This window comes from Diabrotica undecimpunctata, chromosome 2, assembly GCF_040954645.1.
Source record: "Diabrotica undecimpunctata isolate CICGRU chromosome 2, icDiaUnde3, whole genome shotgun sequence".
Taxonomy (NCBI): domain Eukaryota; kingdom Metazoa; phylum Arthropoda; class Insecta; order Coleoptera; family Chrysomelidae; genus Diabrotica; species Diabrotica undecimpunctata.
Window position 1 is genome coordinate 182,246,805 of NC_092804.1, and position 19,873 is coordinate 182,266,677.

The 19,873-nt window shown below is 31.6% G+C and overlaps 1 protein-coding gene across 1 annotated transcript in view; it reads right to left on the minus strand.

The window, feature by feature from the left end:
- LOC140435316 (uncharacterized) overlaps window positions 1–19,873 on the minus strand; it is a 49,298-nt gene that overhangs the window by 10,990 nt on the left and 18,435 nt on the right. The window lies entirely within an intron of this gene.

The following is a 19,873-nucleotide window of genomic DNA, read 5'->3' on the forward strand; positions in this document are numbered from 1 at the left end:
TCATAATTACTGGTTTTATTCTTCAATCTTATTACTTTATATAACTTGGATATTGAAATTGAATTGAGTGCAGTGAGTATGTAATAATTTGTACTTTACGACGCATTACAATAATAATCATAATTATTATTAATAGTACAAAGCACATAGAAAGTGTAAGGAGTAATTGCAGAAACACGTTCGACTGTTTAATATATACTTTTAGTTTCTGTTCATTATAAATTATAAAGATTTAATAATGATAAAAAATCTGGGGTCGAAAGTCGAAGAAAGTAAAAGTGTATAAAAAAATATAAGTTATAGGGTAGGCACACCCTATTTCAAAATTTAATAAATCAAAGAAAATACGCATAGTAAAATTAATATTATTTCCAAATATATTATCCCAACAAAAAGCCTTGAAGCCCTTTATTCGTGGGGTATGTTCCGTAAATATGGAGCGAATACAGAAACCGTGAATATGGAATGGTAATTTATATGGGGTTATAGGGGAAACATTCCTAGGTGAAGAAATATGTAAAAAAATCAGTTTAATATTTTTTCAGTGTCATTAGGGTAAGTTTTTGATTTTTGATCATACATATTGATTAATTACATATTATCTTCAGGTTATATATATATATATATATATATATATATATATATATACATCAGCTCAAACAGGGCCTAAAGGCCCAAGGCTAAAATGGTTTTCTTTCATTTTTCAGAGTTTTGTACTCCTAACAATCCCAAGTCTTCTTTTACCGATTTCATTCATTTTCTTCGTAGTCGGCCTCTTTTCCTTTTTGTGCCGGCTTCAGTATTTATTAATGCTTTGGGGACTCTTCCTTCCTGCATTCCAGCTACGTGTCCGAGCCATCTTAGTCTTTGAACTTTCGCAATGTTTGAAATTTTTTGTTGTCCATATATTTTCTCCAGATATGGCCATCTTTTATACCTCCATATATTCTTCTGAGTATCTTTCGTTCCTATCTATCTAGCTCCAGTTCTATGGTTTTGCTTAAGGTCTAGGTCTCGCTAGCATAAAGCACCGTTGGTCGAATAACCGTTGTATATACTCTTCTTTTTGCTCCTCTGGATATTTTGTTTGATCTCAGCATCTCATTTAGAGTTACAGCACTGAACAGCTACCTTTAGCTATTCTTTTTTCGATTTCTTGAGTTTCTTCATTTGTATTTGTTAACGTAACTCCCAAATAATTAAACTGTTCAACTGTCTCTGGGGCAGATATTTTCCAAAACTGTCCTAAATATTCATTATTTCCTTTCATCTCCATATTCTTTGTTTTCTCTTCATTTACTTTTAGCCCATACTTACTGGCTGTCTTTTCGAATCTTCTAAAAAAGGCAATTCTGTTGGTCTTTTGGTTATTAGGGCAAGGTCTTAGATTGGTCTGTTTATTAGATTGAGTCTTTAGTATGTATGTGGCTTTCCCTTAGAATTCGTTCCAGTATTTGATTAAAAAATACAGTAGACAGGGACAGGGGGTCACCTTGTCGTAGGCCTCTGGTGATATTGAATATGTCAGAGACATAACCTTCTATTGAAAAAAGTCCTTGTGATAGAGAACTGGAAATATGTCGACTCTACAGAGCTATATGCCTTTATCGGTCTAGTACTAACTGGCCAACTGGCCTAAAAGCCACCATGGGGTTAAAACGATTGAAAAATTTGCTAAGATTTCACAAAGTCTGAACAAAGAAGGACCGACAAATTAGCAGCAATACGCGATGTGTGGAATGTAGTCAACCAAAAATTTCAGACAAACTATTTACCAGGAAAAAATATAACGGTAGATGAGCAACTTGTTCCGTATCGAGGTAGGTGTCACTTCAAGTAGTATATGCCTTCAAAGCCTGATAAGTACGCCATAAAAATATGGTGGGCCTGTGACTCGAAAACATTACCCTTTAAGTGGATTACTAATACAGGAAAAAATGGAAATACAGTAGTACAGTAGAACTTTACTTTTGGTTTCATTCAGAAAGGATTTAGTTAATCCTACTATTTTATCCGAAAAGTCAAAATATTTTAATGTGTCGATCAATGTATGTGTGTTTATTGTGTCATATGCTTGTCGAAAATTAATGAATAATATATTTAGTGACAGATTGAATTCACATAAACTATCCAGGATCTATTTTTTATTAGGTTTTCTTCAATACTCGCATTAATTCTATTTCTAATCGATATAGCTTCAACTTTATACATTGTGCCTTGTAATGCAGAACTTATCACCAGTGTTTTGGTATTTGCGCTTTGATCCATACTTCAACGTATCAACTCTGTGATTTCTTCCTGTAGGCTTTGGACACTCTGCTATGATGCCATTTTTACCGGGTGCTTTATTAATTTTTAATACTTCTTATTATGTATATTACTTATTCTTTTGTTGGTATTTCATCATTGTTATTCCGATTTATTGTTTCTTCTAGTGGCTAATGTATTTGAAGATATTGTTCTTCATCGGTGTTTAATACAGTTTAAAATATCTGGTCCATCTGCCCAGTTTTTTGTCTATTTCTCTATGGTAAATGTCCATCCTAATCTTTGTAATATTTCAGTGGGTTTTTATATTCTTCGACTTCGTTCTCTTTTTATTTCTTGGTAGAAGTTCATGACTTTACAAAACACAAATTCTTCAAGAACTAGACAATAATGAACCAGACCGACGCGACGACTTTTGTTTTGTGAACTCATGACTGAAAGAATTCGAGTTGAACCGAGAATGTTAAAACATATTTTTATTACAATTTTTTCCTTTTTTCACGATATTTTTTAATATGTGTGTTTTATATATTCCTCATAACTGTAATAATATATTGATATAGTGTACTATTAATTTCTTTATTTAATGCTTAATTATAAACCAAAAGATTTGCCAGTAAAATAGTCTCCATTGCTATTAATGTCAACGTTTTAAGAGTAAAGTTAACTTAAATATGGTGATTAAGTTATTAAATAGCATCTTCTCTATTGCTAATTACAAACAACTGCCTTTACAAGTGTATAGCACAAAGTATATATAGGTAGTTTAATCATAAGTTCGAAGTCAGTATTCGAATAACTGACTTGCATTTTTTGTTATCGCCTATTGAGTTCTTCTGTCAATGCGCTTTTATAGTAAAAAACATGAAATACCTTCGCTCTTGTTTTTTCATTATTGGAAACAGCAAAAAGTCGCAAGAAATCAAGTCCGATGAATATGGTGACTGAGGCATAATGACGGTGCAGTTTTTAAAAGCCAAGAACAATCAATGGCGTGTAGGCTGGCGCAGTATGATGGCCTAATACCCTTAATTTGTTGTTGTCCAAAATTGCAAGATATTTACATCCAAAATAACAGATAGCACTTGTTTTACGTCATAAGGTATGAGTCTGTTAAGGAAGGAATCCTAAACTCATTCCAACCTTCATTTATTCAAATTGTCGTCCACATATAGTCCACAAATAGTCCAGTATAAAAATTATTGTACAAGTTAATGAATATTGTTGTGTTCTAAGTGGAAAATAAAATTTTTCACGTTCACACAGTATTTTTAAAACCTATTTTTGCTTATTGAAGCGAAGCTTCTCTACTGGCGTTGTATTAATTTTTTTTCTCTATAGTAGAATGCTCAGGCGATAGGCACGAATTTAGCGAAACTAAATAGTTGGAAGAGTCTATTTACTCGACGAGGAGCGACCATTACACAACCTGTAAACTTTTTCAATTATATTAAAATCTTCTTTCCGTACCGCTTCCATTATTGAACGTTGGCTATATTGGCTCTCATAATTTTATTTAGCGCGGCTCTAAATATTAAAATCTATAACAAGGATATTAACTAACAGCAATTTTATAAACTTTCGAATATGCAAACTATTGTTAAAATAAATAAATAAACTTTGTAATTCGATGATTATAAAAAAAGTACTTACATAATAAAATTATTTTTTTTTTATTGGATCGTCTCATTTCGAAGGTTGGCGATCCAAATAGCAATTGTGGCTTTGGAAACTGCTGCACAAAACATTACTGCTGATGAATAGTCAAAATATCTCCTTAGGTCTTTTAGCCATGAATTATGGCGTCTTCCAACGGATATTTTGCCCTGTACTTTACTTTCTAATATAATTTGGAGTAGGTAATTCATATCTTTCACCTGTCTACACATAACCTAAATATTTTATTTTCCTCTCTTTGATTATGATTATTTAAAATTTAAAAATATATAAAATAGTATGAAGCTGCACGCTAGTCAGAAGCTGTTAGAAGCTGCTTTGGCACTCTCTTAATATGTCTTCATAATATACTCTTCAAAATTGTCTATAAAAAACAAATTGTCTTATTGGCTTTCATGTACATATTTTTTGAAGTATGTTTTTATTTTCTTTTATTTTTCTTCTTTTTTTGTTGGCAAAAGTTTCGGTTCACTTCGGCCAGGCTACTTAAAGAGACAGGCAATTTAGAAAGAATTCTCTCACCATATAAATGATTTATTATGTAATCTAGGTCAGATACCACTTATTTATGTTACACACTATAAATAAAAAGATTTGGTTTCTTCGTACTATCTAACTGTAAACATTTCACATCTACATACTGATATTATTTTTTTAAATAAACTATTATAACTGTACAAACTAGATCTAATATCTGATTAATATTTTAGCTCCTTTATTTTGTGCGGCTTGTGCGGCATAAGCTCAGAGGTGGGCTTCATATTTTACGAATATTTTTCCACTGCCCTTTATAATTATTGTTCCACGCGTCCTTGTATACCTGAGATCTAACAATTTTATTAGAACTATTATTTATATACAGTTCTTGTAATAAATAGATTAGATGTCCTGGCGTACCCATTTCCCTAACCTATACTTATGTCACATTTTATCTTATTTTACGTTATCGAAGGCCTTGGAGTAGCCGGCAAAGCACAAATATGTTTCTATATTAAACTTTTGGGATTGTTTTATAATTTGAAACGAATATTAAGAATGTGTTTGTTCTCTTGTTCCACTATCTGGAATGAAACAGCATTGTTCTTGGGAATCTGCGTTAAGATAATTGATTTTAGTGTTTCGTTGATAATGGCGAGGAGTAGTATTCTCGCTTTGGATATTAATGCTACTGTAGAGTAATTGTTACAATCTGTCAGTGAACCTTTTTTTTATATGGAGTATAAAAGTGAGTTTAACCTTGTCATTTGTCCACTTTCCAGTATTCCAGTTTTCATTGCAGATTCTAAGCATTATTTTAATCCCAACTTCTGGTTCCTTCTGGTTTTCTCAATTTCAGCTTTTTTTTCGCCGCCTTAATTTCTGATTTCAGTATTTACGGTTCTTTTTCATAACTTCTTTTTCCTGTATTATTGTCTGAGTCGTCAAAGTCTCCAGTAGTCACTGGTAGCTCAGTTTTTGCTAAAGCTTCTCTAAAATTTTCTGGGTGTGTTGCAACCAATTTGTGTCTTTTATTTGTATTTTTTTTACTGTATATATTAACGCTGAATTCTGTTCTGAAACAATATATAAATAGAATGGATAAAAATTGACCAACAAAACAAATACTAACTTTGAAACCAAAAGCATGAAGAAGTGTAGGATATGCAATAAATATCTAACACCTGGTATAAAGAAAGAGAAGACCATGAAAAGTAATCAAAGAATAGTTAATAAAGGGTTTTTAAGAGTTTAAAAATAGCAATCTGTTCTAAGGACTCTAATATTATATATGTCTCGGCATGAAGTGGAAAACGCATTTTTTATCTTATCATTAAAGATATAAATGTGAAAATATACTTAGTAATAATCTTGTATTAGTAGCGTGATATCGTTTCCTATTTCTGACCTGAATACCTGAATCCACACCTGCCGAACTTGATGTAGCTATTAATAAGTAGAGTTGTAAGTTGTGGAATTTATCTTCAATTTTTAATTTATCTTTTAAATTTTTGCCCGGATGATGTTCAATGTATCAGAGATTTGATTGGACGTTTAATCGCATTCTAGTTTAAATGGGTTTTAAAACGACACCATGAATAAACACGATGAAATAAACCATTTGCATTTTAATTACAATTGATGAGACACTCATTATTCTCATTTCAGGTCTATATACTTTTTGGAGATTTATTATTTATAACTGTGAAAATTTGAGTCATTGTTGTTATGGAACCAGTATGTACTATTAAAAAATAATCTTATTCTCAACATGCTGACCCGACGAACTTCGTACCGCCTTAGAATTAAATATTTTGTCAAAGTTCAATAACTAAAAATTAACATAAAACATAAAGGTTTTTTTATGCGGATTATTTTTATGCGATTTTAAAGCTGTGCGGATTATATTTCTACCAACTATTATCATTAAATATTAACTATTTACATCCAGATGTCAGTAAAGTAAGCATTTGCAATTCGGGGATTCCCTTGTTACAATATGATGTCCCTATTACATCATTGCGAGTTTCGCATTGAAAGGTATAATCTGTCATTGTTTTAAAATAACTTTTCTCTTAGTGGTGCTTCGTTTTATAGTAAGTTGTTTAAAATTTTGCTGATTCCAAGTTGCAGTTTAATAAGCACCACGGTTTTCGGATTGAAAGATTTCAAGTGAGTGTCGTAAAGTTTTATTTTTCGTTAGAAGAGGTTTTTGCTATCTCAATATCGTAAGTCAAATTTTTTTTATTTCGTGCCTCGATGACATTATTCATTAGCCTTTTCACAGTCAGTCTCGTCCCATTTTACAGTCGAGATTGATTAATGTTACGTAGCATAATGACAACTGATCCTACTTTTAATTGTAAATTGTGAAGTCCAATTAATTCCAATGAATTCAATCACCCTGTAGTATGGTTGGCTACGTCATCCTGGTTTCTAACCGCATCAACTGATTTGAATGAAAACAACTTTCCTGGAAGAGGAACGAGCAATATTGCTCGTTGCACGAAAATTACCTGACAATAGAATTATGACCCACCAAAAATGTATTGGTTGTCACGAATATCTTTTAAAGTACTGTCCAGTGCCTTAAATGATCGCTTGTAGGTCATTGTGCATTCGTACCAAACGAATAATTTGCATACCTGGAAAATTTTTGACAGTGCACTATTTTTGGTGATGTTGCAAGCTGGTGTTTCAATGATTTACAATAACAATAAAATTAGGAATGTTTTTGTTCCTCTCCTTCCGGACCACCAAGGAAGTAGATTCCATCAGATCCAATGTTAACAGAGGATGATTCTTTCTATGATTCCTTCTATCAAAGTAATCCAATCTTTTGTTGTTTTACCCTATTTTAATTTCCATTCACTTATCTCTTCCATTTTTCCGTAATGATACTTACCAGATATTCGTTAGTTATAACTATTTAAAATTCTGAGTTTTACATTTTATCTGTATTTCATTATTTTTCTTATCTTCTTTGCCTCTGATCGTTCATCGTATCGTTATCTTGTTATTTGTTCTACCCATCCTATATCTATATTAGTTTCTGCATTTTATTCTCGGAATCTGTTATTAGTACTATGTCGTCCGCATACATTAAGGACTCTATTGTTATCGGTTGTAATCTGTGGTATCCTATTAATGTCTGTAGCTGATTGGTTCTTACTCTCTCATTTCTTATCAATTCGTTCATTACTATTATGAATAGCAAAGGAGACTATCTTCTTGTTTAATACCTCTCTTTCAATTAAATTCTTTTGATCTTTCCTCTGTTATTTGTTCTCTTCCTTTTACCTCTTTGTAAGGACTTCCTATAATTTTTATTAATGAGTTTGGTACATTTATTTTCCTTAACTATTTCCTTATAATTTCTCTTTCTATCATTTCAAATGCTGCTTGTAGGTCTATGAATGCTAATACTAGTTTTCCTCCCGTGTCGATGCTTCTTTTTATTAGGTTCCTATATATGTTGTCATTTGTTTTTCCTGGTCTAAATGCCGCTTGTTCTTCTTCCAGTTTAATTTCTACTTCTTGTCTTAGTCTCTTCTCTATTATTTTCGTATATATTTTAAAGCATACTGATGACAGACACATCGCTCTATAGTTGTCGCAGTTTAGATGTTCTCTTTTTTTGTATATTGGCACCATGATGTTGGTCTGCCTGTCTTTAGGGATTGTTTGGTTTTCCCACGCCACTTTATATATTTTCCATAGCCAGTTTATTCCTTTTTTCACATGTATTTTACCATTTTCGCTTCAATTTCATCATCTTCACCTGCCTTGCCTATTTTTATGTTTGATAATCCTTCTATTACTTCTTTTCCATTTATATGCTATGTCTTCTTGCTCTAGCTTTATGTTTTCTTCGCCTTTATTTATTACATTGTCTTCCTTTATTACTTCGGTATCAAATTTTTTCTCGTAATATATTTTCAAAACCCTTGACCTAAAAGAGTCAATGACAGGCCAAACAATTTAATGAACATACTATCTTCTATCTACCTTCATACTATCTTCCTTGTTTAATATTTAATTTCTGAAGGCACCCTGTTTGATAGAGCATTGTTAAAATAATTAATTATGGGATCACACAGAGTAGTACAGCACCTTTTATAATAGGTAAAAGTGCAAAATTGTATATATCACTATTGTGCAAACTTTTTAATCTGTCAATTCAAGTGTGTAATTACTAATTGCTTTAGGACTCTATCGTACCAAATCGATTAATGGCGTAGCTGAGTAAAAATCATATTTACTGTTTATGCCAATACTGTTTTACTGTAATGTTTGACTCTTTCTTCGTATTTATTCTGGGAAAACGTTTCTAGGTAAATATTTCCTGTGAACCTAATAAAAACAATTTAAAAGATTTTCTCATATGTACGGTATTTCATTATTTTCTTGTTCGTACAACTTCTACTACGCAATTATTCAGATATATACGGTAAACGTAAAAATTGAAATTACTATACACAAAGTCTCAAGAGGTATCTTTTAAAATGTCGGTCACACGATATCAATGTATTAAAATATGCCGGCAAATGGGTCGAAATTTTCACATAGTTATTTGTATAACAGACCAAGATATAGCAAATTTTTTAGAAAATTTTATAGAAAATTACTAGTTTCATTGAATTTAAAGTTACTTGCCTCCGTTTTTTCCCAAAATTTTTTTCTTTCTATGTATATGTGAATAATCTTGATAAACATAATTATAGTATTCGTTTTTTTTTTCTTATCAATCATCATTATGTTTTATTCCGCTATATATTTTACGTAAAGTTTTTTCTCCTCATCTTCTCAATTTTTATATTTGTTTCTGGCTGAACACTCAAGTTTTATTGCTATACGTTACGGTGGCTGGATGACTTTCCTTCACCTTTTACATATCAATAATGATAGCAAATGTAGTAAATGTGATCCAAGTCGCAAACCACATTGCCAGTTTCACAAAGTTCGTTGTTGACTACACCGATTTTATATAAGTGTTAAGGGGAGCTTAACAAATGGTCACAATATCATTACGTGTAAAATCATAATCTAGGTGCCACAAAACTGTCGGAATACTTGGATGTAATAGTGTGTATCGTGTGAGGTTATTAGAGCAATACTTTTTTCATCGCAGTTCTCATTTTTCCTTAAAGTTACATTTATATATCATTAAATATTATTGAACTCCTAAATTATTCTTGATATACTGTCCAGTTGTAACGCTTCTTTTGGCTAAGGAATCTGCAACTTCATTGCCACGAATTCTTACTTTTAAAGCTGTAATAAGAGGATCAATATCTGTATCATCAGAATATCGCAAATTATTTACGAGAATTTCATTTATTTTGATACATTTTTCTTTCTGTTGTGCTGAAGATCTTTTGTAAATAAATGTTAAACAACAGAGGAGAGAGGATGCAGCTCTGTATCTGAAACTATAACGTTAAATGGCATCAGGAAAAAACTGTGCCTTTTTTTCTTCACTGATACTTAGGTGAAATTGACGCAAGAGCATGATGAAATTAGTAATGTCACTAAAAAAGTTAATATCGTCATGCAAATAAATTTAGACGTGGATAGTGATAACATTCAAAAACTGTTGGATTCCCACAACCAGAAGCTGATAATTCCTAGTATCTAAGTTACGATTGTCAGAGAAAAGATCTAGTTGCCAGAGTTTGCACAGTTCGTTATGATGTTATGGTGTTTTTGTCTTTTGTTATTTTTGAGTAGTTGCTTTTTTTTAAGGTGTTAGTTATTTCTTTGAATTTTTTATGGAATTTGAATAAGTCATTTTTTGCAAGTAGTTGTTCTGCTTCCTCATAGTTTTTGATTATCCATGTATTTTTGTCCTATCTTATTTTCTTTTTAATTCGTTTATTTATTTCTTTGTACTCTCTTTATTATAAAAGTTTATAAGGTAGATATATTTATTCAAGTAGATTTTATTATTAGGTTCTTTCAACGAAATTGTGAGATCCAGATCATGTAGTAGTTTCGAAAAAAGTGAATACTCTCATCCTATAAGTTGAATTGAAAAAAGTTTCTTTTTCTCTACAATCGTTTACACCTTTAAATGTAATTGTAAACATTCAAACATATTTACTTTGTGGTTGGTTACTGTTACCGCAAAAACGTGAAATATATGTTGCTTTCTAAAGGAAATTCTAATAGTTCTACATTTTTCTGCCTTATAAAAACTAATTCCGTCGTTAAAAAGAACGCGGCGTGATTTTTTACGAAGTTTTACAGTTCTAGAGTAAGGAAGGCTTTATTGCAACTTTTAATTCTTTTGTTAAACTCGATATAAAAGGATTAATACAGTATTTTATACAGGGCAGCTTATCAAAACACGGTGTAAGCTGTTTAATAGATAACGGAACTTTATAGGAATAAAGAAGCAAACTAATGTGCGATTTAATCAGTCTAACAATTAAAAATTAAAAATTTTTCACCTCAGATACCAATTTCAATTAAAATGAATACGTTATATGTCTATAAAGAATTGCCTTTAGATATTAAATTTACATTAAGTTCTCATCATCCTAGTTTCTTTTAAATTAAATGCTGAATAAATGACTGCCATGTTTGCATCAAAAGTTTTTGATATTTGCTGGTTACCGCTAGTTCTTGCTTATCTTTCTAAAATCATTCTGCCATCGTGTAAGTAGTCTTCCTCTGCATTTATCCTTGGTCTCCATTGCAATAGTTTACTAATCCATCTCCACTTTCTATCCTTTACCCTTGTCACATGGACAGTTCATTTCCACTACAGCTTACACACCTTTCTACATGACATCTGTAACTCTAGTTTTAGTTCGTGAAATCTTGTTTTTCTATGTGACACTTATCAATGATCGTTCGGTTCTTCTTTGTTATCTGTAGTCGCGAAACTTTTTATAAGTGATGGATTCGACCGTTACTTGATGGAAATTCATTTATATATCAATAAAACACTGATAACTTTGTTTTTAAAACTTCCACAAAATTTATTACAAAATCTTATCACTGCAGCTGTTTCGGCAGAGTGCCTTCTCAAGTGATCTATTTTTGGTATGCGTTTACACTTTATAGTCTTTAACGAAATAGGTTGAGGAGGGTAGAACTGTTTGTCTCAAGTTGGTCATTCAGAATTATGTCCATAGTAATTTCCATAGATTCTAACATAGATAGCTTAAGGCGTTAATTTTGAATGTGAAGAATTTGAAATTCATAGGCCAAACATCCCGTATTCAAACAGTTTTTATATTGGTGAAGATACGTAGATGATGTACTGGTATGTGTTATAGGAACTAACAGGCAACTCGACCAATGTTAATAGTATATTAATTCACTTCATAGTCATATTGAATTTACAATAGAAAGAGAACAAAATCAATCCATAATTTTTTTAAATTTAAAAATTATCAGACTTAAAAACAAACATGAGTTCTCTGTATTTCATAAACCTACCCATACTGACACAACTATACACAATTCATCATCCCATCTTACACAACATAAACTGGCAGCCTATCATAGTATGTTATAGTAGATTAACAGAAATTCCGATGTCAAAATACAACTTTGAGATAGAATTAAATATCATTAAGCAAAAAGCAGTAAACGATGGGTACAACGAACAAACAATTAATAAAATTTTAAATCAAAAAATACACAAGAAAGCCCTGGAATTAGTATTTCCACCACCAAAAAAAACCCAGAACCTTCTGCTCGATTACATATACAGGCAAAATATCAACAAAAATATAATGGAAAATATAAAAAACATATGAAAAAGAAAGGAATAACACCAGTTTTTAGAACAAATAACAACTTAGGAAAATATATTAAAAACAACAAGAGCCAAAATAAAAAAAACACTTACACAGTGGTGTATACAAACTTAAATGTGGCGACTACCCAAAAACTTACATCGGTCGAACTGGTAGAAATTTTAACAAACGAATAGCAGAACATAAAAGGGCTTTAATAATAGAAAAATAGTTTCTAGATACGCACTTTACCTTCTAGGTCATAATCATTCTTTTAATTACGAATTTCAAATTCTTCACATTCAAAATTAAGGCCTATCTTTGTTAGAATCTATGGAAATTAACAAATTAAAAAACACAGACATAATTCTGAATGACCAGCTTGAGACAAACAGTTCTCCTCTCCTCAACCTACTTCGTTAAAGACTATAAAGTGAAAACGCATACCAAAATAGATCACTTAGGAAAGGAGGAATTTTTTCTTTGTAAGTGAAAATGTCTGCAACATAGGGCATTTCTCCTTGTATTACCATTTTTGACAAATGTTGCCTATGCATTCTATTGTAATTGCAACTTATGTTGTATTATTTTGTAGACTTTGTTAAAATGCATTAAAATAGGTATTATTAATTTGTTTTAATTTTTTGTTTTCTCTTAGGACAAACACATACACGAACACAATCAAATATATCTATAAAATAATATCACATTTGAATGATTGTCGTCGACTTTTTAATTTAATAGGTTAAAAAAGAATTAGAAATTAAAATTAAAAGTTTTCTGGTGTTTGTGTCTCTTTATCACTGTTGGAGTGGACAGTCACAAGGCTGTCAAATTTCTTGTGTCATTTATCATGTATTTTATTGTTTATGAGAGGAAACCTGGAACCCAAAGAAGTGCAACTGTCAGTTATAGTAAGACAATTTATAATCATGCATCCATGTTTATAATTTTTTAGTGTGTTGATTTATGTATGTAGATATATCTTATTTTATTATCATTTATACTCTATTTTATATAAGTTTTATCTCTATTTTTAAGTGATCAGTATTTCGTCAGTTTACAATGTTTTATCTGTGTGTGTATGTGTGTGGAAATATTATTTTTTGATTTGTGTTCAGTCTGCGTGATTTGTTTATTTTATTTTAACTTATTATATATTATGATATTAATTCTTACTGTCAGGGGGATGTGGATGTATATCTATTTTTTATATTGTATAGAGGTATTTTTTTATCTCTATCTCATTTACGTCTACTTCCAATATTATAAAAATCATGTTGGACCCTTGTCAAAAAACGTTTATATTTTTAATTAAAAAGAAAGTAGAATTTAATTATAACATTGTTATCTGATTTGTACACGATTTAAACTGTTATAAAATCGTATATCTGATGGCATCATGGAAAGTTCCGTCAAGTTTTTTTGCTTGAAAAAATAGATCTTATTCGGTACAACTCATTTACATATAAAACAATCGATAGGAAGCTAGATATAAAATCAAATGAAAGTTTTAGTTTGTAAATTTGTGGTAAAAATTATGAGAGAATATTTTTGGTACAATTTACACTGCATTTTATATAAATTTTATACAAAATTTAGTACCGATTTTGGCGAAAATCAACATTTTTGTTACATACTGTATGACGCCAAAATATGTCGTTCTACCCTACAACTCGGAAATAATTACAATGATTGAGCTGCTAATATTTACCAAAAGAGGACGAAGTAGAAAATTTCAATATGCAATTGGTTCGTGGTCTTTCGGCAATCCGTGGCGTGCAATGGGAGTACGCAATGTAGCTAACGGGAAGACGTGATGGCGAGTTTCCGATTCCATAAAACTGGAACAAATCGGCTGAGATATAATGACCCTAACAGAAGAGTTCCTGGTCCTCCAATTTAGGCGGATGGAACGTAGGACTAGAAGCACTGACCTCATAAAAGTTATACGTTAAAATCCCTAGTACAGAAAAGATACCAGATGTACTCGACAGAAGACGACTTGGCAAATGAAAGAGGATTAAGAATTTTGGCATCTGGAATATTAAATAACTACGTATAAACAGAAGGAGGATATGGTTAAGTTAAGACGCTTTCAAATGGACAGAACAGTTCTTCCGCAAACAAAAAAGAAAGGCAGGGGAGTGAACAGATAGATGAGTGTGTACATCTATCATCATCATCATCATCATCATCATCATCATCCAGCCTTCATTTATCACGTCCACTGCTGGACATAGGTCTTTGTTGCCAATTTTTGGTGATACGCCTGATACCATCAGCCTAACGTGTAGGTGGTCTTCTTCTACTACGTTTGTCTGCTCTTGGCCTCCAATTTGAAATTTTGCTCGTCCATCGTAAGTCGTGCATTTTTTGTTACATGACCTGCCCAGTTCCGTTTCAGTTCCACTATGTGTTTCACAACATCAGCAATACTCGTCCTTCTTCGCAGATCTTCGTTTCTTATTCGGTCTCGCAACGTCACTCCCAGCATTAACCGTTCCATTTTTCTCTGTGCTACTCTCAATTTCGAAACCGTAGTCTTGGTTAAAGTCATAGTTTCCGCCCCATAGATCATGATCGGTAATACGCATTGGTCAAATACTTTTCTTTTGAGGCTAATTGGTATATTGACCCTAAGTGTGTCTCGCAGTTTTCCAAAGGCTGCCCACGCTAAAGTAATTCGTCTTTGGATTTCGCATGTTTGGTTATCCCTGTTGATTCTTATTTCATAACCTAAATACGTATATTTCTCCACAAGTTCTACCACTTTGTCTTGAATAGTTAAATGATTACTGGGGACCATATTTGTCATAAACTTAGTTTTGGTCAAGTTCATTCTGAGGCCCACCTTCGAACATGCAAAGTCCAATTCATTTAAAATATCTGTGGCTTCTCTTAAATTATCTGTGATAAGAACAATGTCATCTGCGAAACGGAGATGGTTAAGCTTTTCGCCGTTTATTGTTACTCCTCTGTGGTCTTAATTGACCATCTTAAAGGCATACTCTAATGCCGTTATGAATAATTTCGGTGAAAATGTATCTCCTTGCTTTATCTCATGTTTTATTTTATTGGTCGGGTTTTATCGTATATCTTAACAGTCATAGTGGCATTTTTGTAAATATTAGTTCACTATACGTATGGTCAATCCTGCTGTCATTCATTGCTTCTATAAGGCTGTCTATTTCGATCGTGTCGAACGCTTTATGAAAATCTATGAAAGTGAGGATAAGAGGTTTGTTGTCTTCTATAGATTTATTGTGCGGTATAAATAAAGATTAAAGAGCAATAGAGGGGGTTTATATACTCGTTAAAAAGAAGATGTGTCCATATCTATAACGATACTTGCAATAGGAGCCTTCGTTATGAAAAAACAACTTTATGTAAGATTATTATGGCTTTACATATTATCTGACATACATCGTATTTAATTGTCTTATTATAAATTTTTTTCCTACAAAAACGTAATTTCCCAACTTTTATTACTACTGTTTTATAACAATCGTCCAGTGATAAAGGTGCATATTAAATTTATTTGCAACACTAACCCATGTAACATTTCTTATAACAGTTTTTGCCCACCTATCAAGTATTTTAGCTATTTACTGTGACCATGAACGTTGTCGATAATTATAGTGTGGCGAATTAGAGAATTATTATTAAAAGAACCGTTGAAAATATCGCCGACGGAACATGTATCGGTATATGTCAAGGTACCACCTACTAAATTTTTGGTCCCGAATTAGAATAGGGTCTTCAAAATAAAAGAGAATGCCAATTTATTTAATTAGCCAATAAAACTAATGACTAGTGTATAGTAGAATCGTTTGTTCGTGATATACAATGAAGCAATTTGTAACGCAGAGAATTCAATAGAAAAATTTTGGTTTATTGTTTTTTTAACTATCGATACACTGTATTAATGTAAACTATCGTTTATAATGTTTCTTTTCTTATTTAATTAAATGTTAAGGTCGCATCCACCCTAGTGATATTATTATAATATAAGTTTTTTGAAGTCTATTTTAAGTAACTAATTAAATTTTCTGGAATCAAGTCCTTTAAACTTTTTGAGATATAAGAAAGTCTTTGATACGTATATTCAAGTCTATGAGGATGTGCTCGATACTCTTTTCTTTCATTAAAGGACATATGGGAGTGAGTGTATCTACAGATCGCTTTCAATAAACGTAATTTTGGAACTGAAATTTTCTCTATCCAATATTGAATTATACACTAATTTAAAATAGACAGTACCGAAATTTAGACTGTGAGACTGCGCACATAATACATATTTATTTGATTAGGCTTATCTGTCATTAACTGTCATGTTAACAATGCTCTATTATTAAAACCGTAACAAGAACAGCTATCCGACAACTTAACTCAGTACGGTGGGATAGACACCTAAATATGAAGACAAAAACACAGATTTATAAAACATTAGTGCGAAGTATTATGACATATGACATATGAAATATGGTTAATTTTAATTAACTTTGTATTCTTGTGAACTTCTCCATTATGTATATGTGCCTTTTCAAACAGTATCTACATTTTTATTATCTCAAATCAATTCATTGTTGATACTTTTGGCGTTTACGATTCTACTACGTATAACAGCATGGTACAAACATAACACTTGGTTATTATTTGTCCCAGTTCTAAATTAAGATTGCTTTTGCAAAGACATGTTTACTTTTTAACAATTATTGCAATTCTCTCTTGTATCTGACAGATCTTTCAATTGAAAGTAAGAATAAACAGTAATATTCCATACTGCTTAATATAAGAGACTTGATAACAAAATACAATTTTTCAATTAGTTCATACTGGCAAAGTGAAAACACGCGTTAAAACTTTCTATTTTCTTCAGATAAAATAATAATACCAGCCAATTTCGTTATAACACGATCTTATAATATTAAAAATTACTATATAATGGATGTATTTGCAGAAAAAATGAGAAAAATTCGTTAGTTATAAAAGCTGAAATGTTTGCGATAAGACACACCTTCGATAATGAAGACGAGATTCCTTAAGTGAAGAATCTGGCCTTTGCAAACTGATCAATGGCGTAACATATTTTTAATTACGTAAAAGCAGGTTTATATTGCGGTTGCATCTTGCCTTTCGGGAATATAAAGTTATGACGATATTTATATTAAAGATATACAAAGGTTTTTATGCAAACAAAATAGTTTAAATGGAACGAAGTCAGTTGTTTTGACATAGGTACCAAAATACTTGTTGAACAACCGACTCCCATTAAAAAGAAAATCATCATTGTTCTATTTACTTTATCCCTTTGTGATGTTGACTTCGGTAATTGGCACTTGTTGTTTTTAATTGGTTCGCGTATCATATAGAAACTTTTTTTAACAGAATAATATAAAAAACGAGAAGTCAATTCTTTTTTAAAGTAATAGCGCCCATATAATACGATAATTTATTTATAACAGAGATACTGTTGTTTATAACTAATATGTATAAGTACATCTATGAATATAAAAAACAGAATTCTATGAAAAGAAACTCTATACGGGTTATTAATATACCACGTTCCGCAAAATGTGGATTTGATTCAGAACGTGGATCTGATTTCTTATTAAGAGTTGCCAAGTTCAAGTTGAATAATGTAAATTCAAGACTCCAAGGTTATAGGATAATAAAAATTTGCAGAAGATAAAAAATATGTTCTCGTTTGTCGATATAAAAGTATTCGAAAAGAAAAATGTGATATAATTGATACTGCCACGTAAATCCACGAATGTGAATTACTAATAAATGGACATTACAAATGATTTTTAAACATCTTAAACTTGTAAAATCTTTATAGATTAAATTGTAGGTAAATGCCAAGGTAACATCCATTGGTGTTACATGTATGTTGATGATGTGGTGGTAATATGTAATATATATATATATATATATATATATATATATATATATATATATATATATATATATATTAAAAATTTAGATTTTCGTTTAAAATCTGTTAAATTTTTAGCTTTTAATGCTAATAAACATTTTTTTGTAATAATAAAATATCCCAAGGTGGTATATTTTATTATAACTGCAATCTGACCTGTAAAGATCAATAAGCAGTTTTTGTCTAACTTAAATTACTAACAAGAAAACTTAAACTAAAGACCTACTTACTAGCGATCCTTAGATTCTAATAAGTTAATTACACACATTTTGACGTATATCACTACCCTACTGTACTCCTGGATCCTACTACTAACTGAAAAGGCTTCTTCCTCTTGAGCCTTCTTACCAAATTCATATTGTCGAAGAGCTGGATGGCCTCTGAGTTATTTGGATTGAGAAGTCATTTTGCGTGACTTCCGGCAAATTTCTCAACGATCTGATTAACAGCGTCTATCTCTATGGAGGTCACTGTTTCTGAAATACCAAACCTATATTGCTTTTGCTGTCACAACCACACAGCTGGATGCCATATGTCCATACGGGCCTAAGAATTTGTTTGTACTGAAGAATTTTATTGTAGATATACATGGTGGAATGTCTTCTCAATAACAAATACATTTTGTTGTAGCTTATGCCGAGCTCATCTGGTTCCTTCTTTACGTGGGTCTTCCAGCGTAGTCTTACATCTAGAGTGATACCCAAATATTTGGCTGTGTCTGCATAAGGTATCTGGGTATTATTTATGCTAACCGAAATGTGCCTTTTCTAAGATCGAGGTACCGATCTCAGAATTCGTTAAACTTAAGAGACTTCGATGGGCTGGTCATGTAGTGAGAATTGAGACCGAAAGACTGCCAAACAGAGCCCTAGATAGTAAAATGCAGGGTGCAAGACCAAAAGGAAGGCCACGGAAGAGGTGGGAGGATGAAGTGGCAGCGGACGTGCAAAATTTGCTAGACGTGAGAAGCTGGAGAAGATCGGCGTGGGACCGGCAATGTTGGAGGCATAGTTTGGAGGAGACCAAGACTCGATTTGGTCAGTAACGTCTTTGGAGAGAGAGATAAATGTGCCTTTTATTTTTATATTTGTATGTTAAGTTGATATGGAAGGACTTATTTTCATTTAACTTAATTCGGCATAGTTTAGTCCATACATTAATTTGATTAATAGCAGAAATTTAGCACACTTTAATAGCTTCTAATTAGGGTTGCTTAAATGAAGTGGAAGGAAGCGAATGGTGTGTTGTGTGACAGAAAAATTTCATAGCACCGACAAAATGACTATACTTAATAGAATTTTTAGGTTTGTTGAATGTTAATAAACATATAAAAGGCAATAAAAACGTTATTATAATTAAAAGAAATCTTTAACATAACTTTGACGTCAGAACAAATGAACATTTTAAAAGCAGCGCATAATGACTCTTACAAGTTATTGTTTTCTCTATCGCCACTGGTTAATCATTCGTATCATTTATATGTAGAAAGCTCGAAAGATGTACAATAATTAAGACATGATACTTAACACAAAATTTATTATCCAACTTATAACAAGAACGACCTTTTAAAAACTTTTTCGAAAAAAGTTCCGGTGTACAGAATTACAAATTAGAGATAAAAGTTTTCTTAAAGAAGTGATAAATTACTCGAGGAAAAACAACAAACCTACTTTTATTGGTCCAGAGGCCTACGAGAAGGTAGGTAAAGGCAATTATAGCGGTAATATAGAGCCGCGGGGCTTTTCGGTCTTCTCTCGTT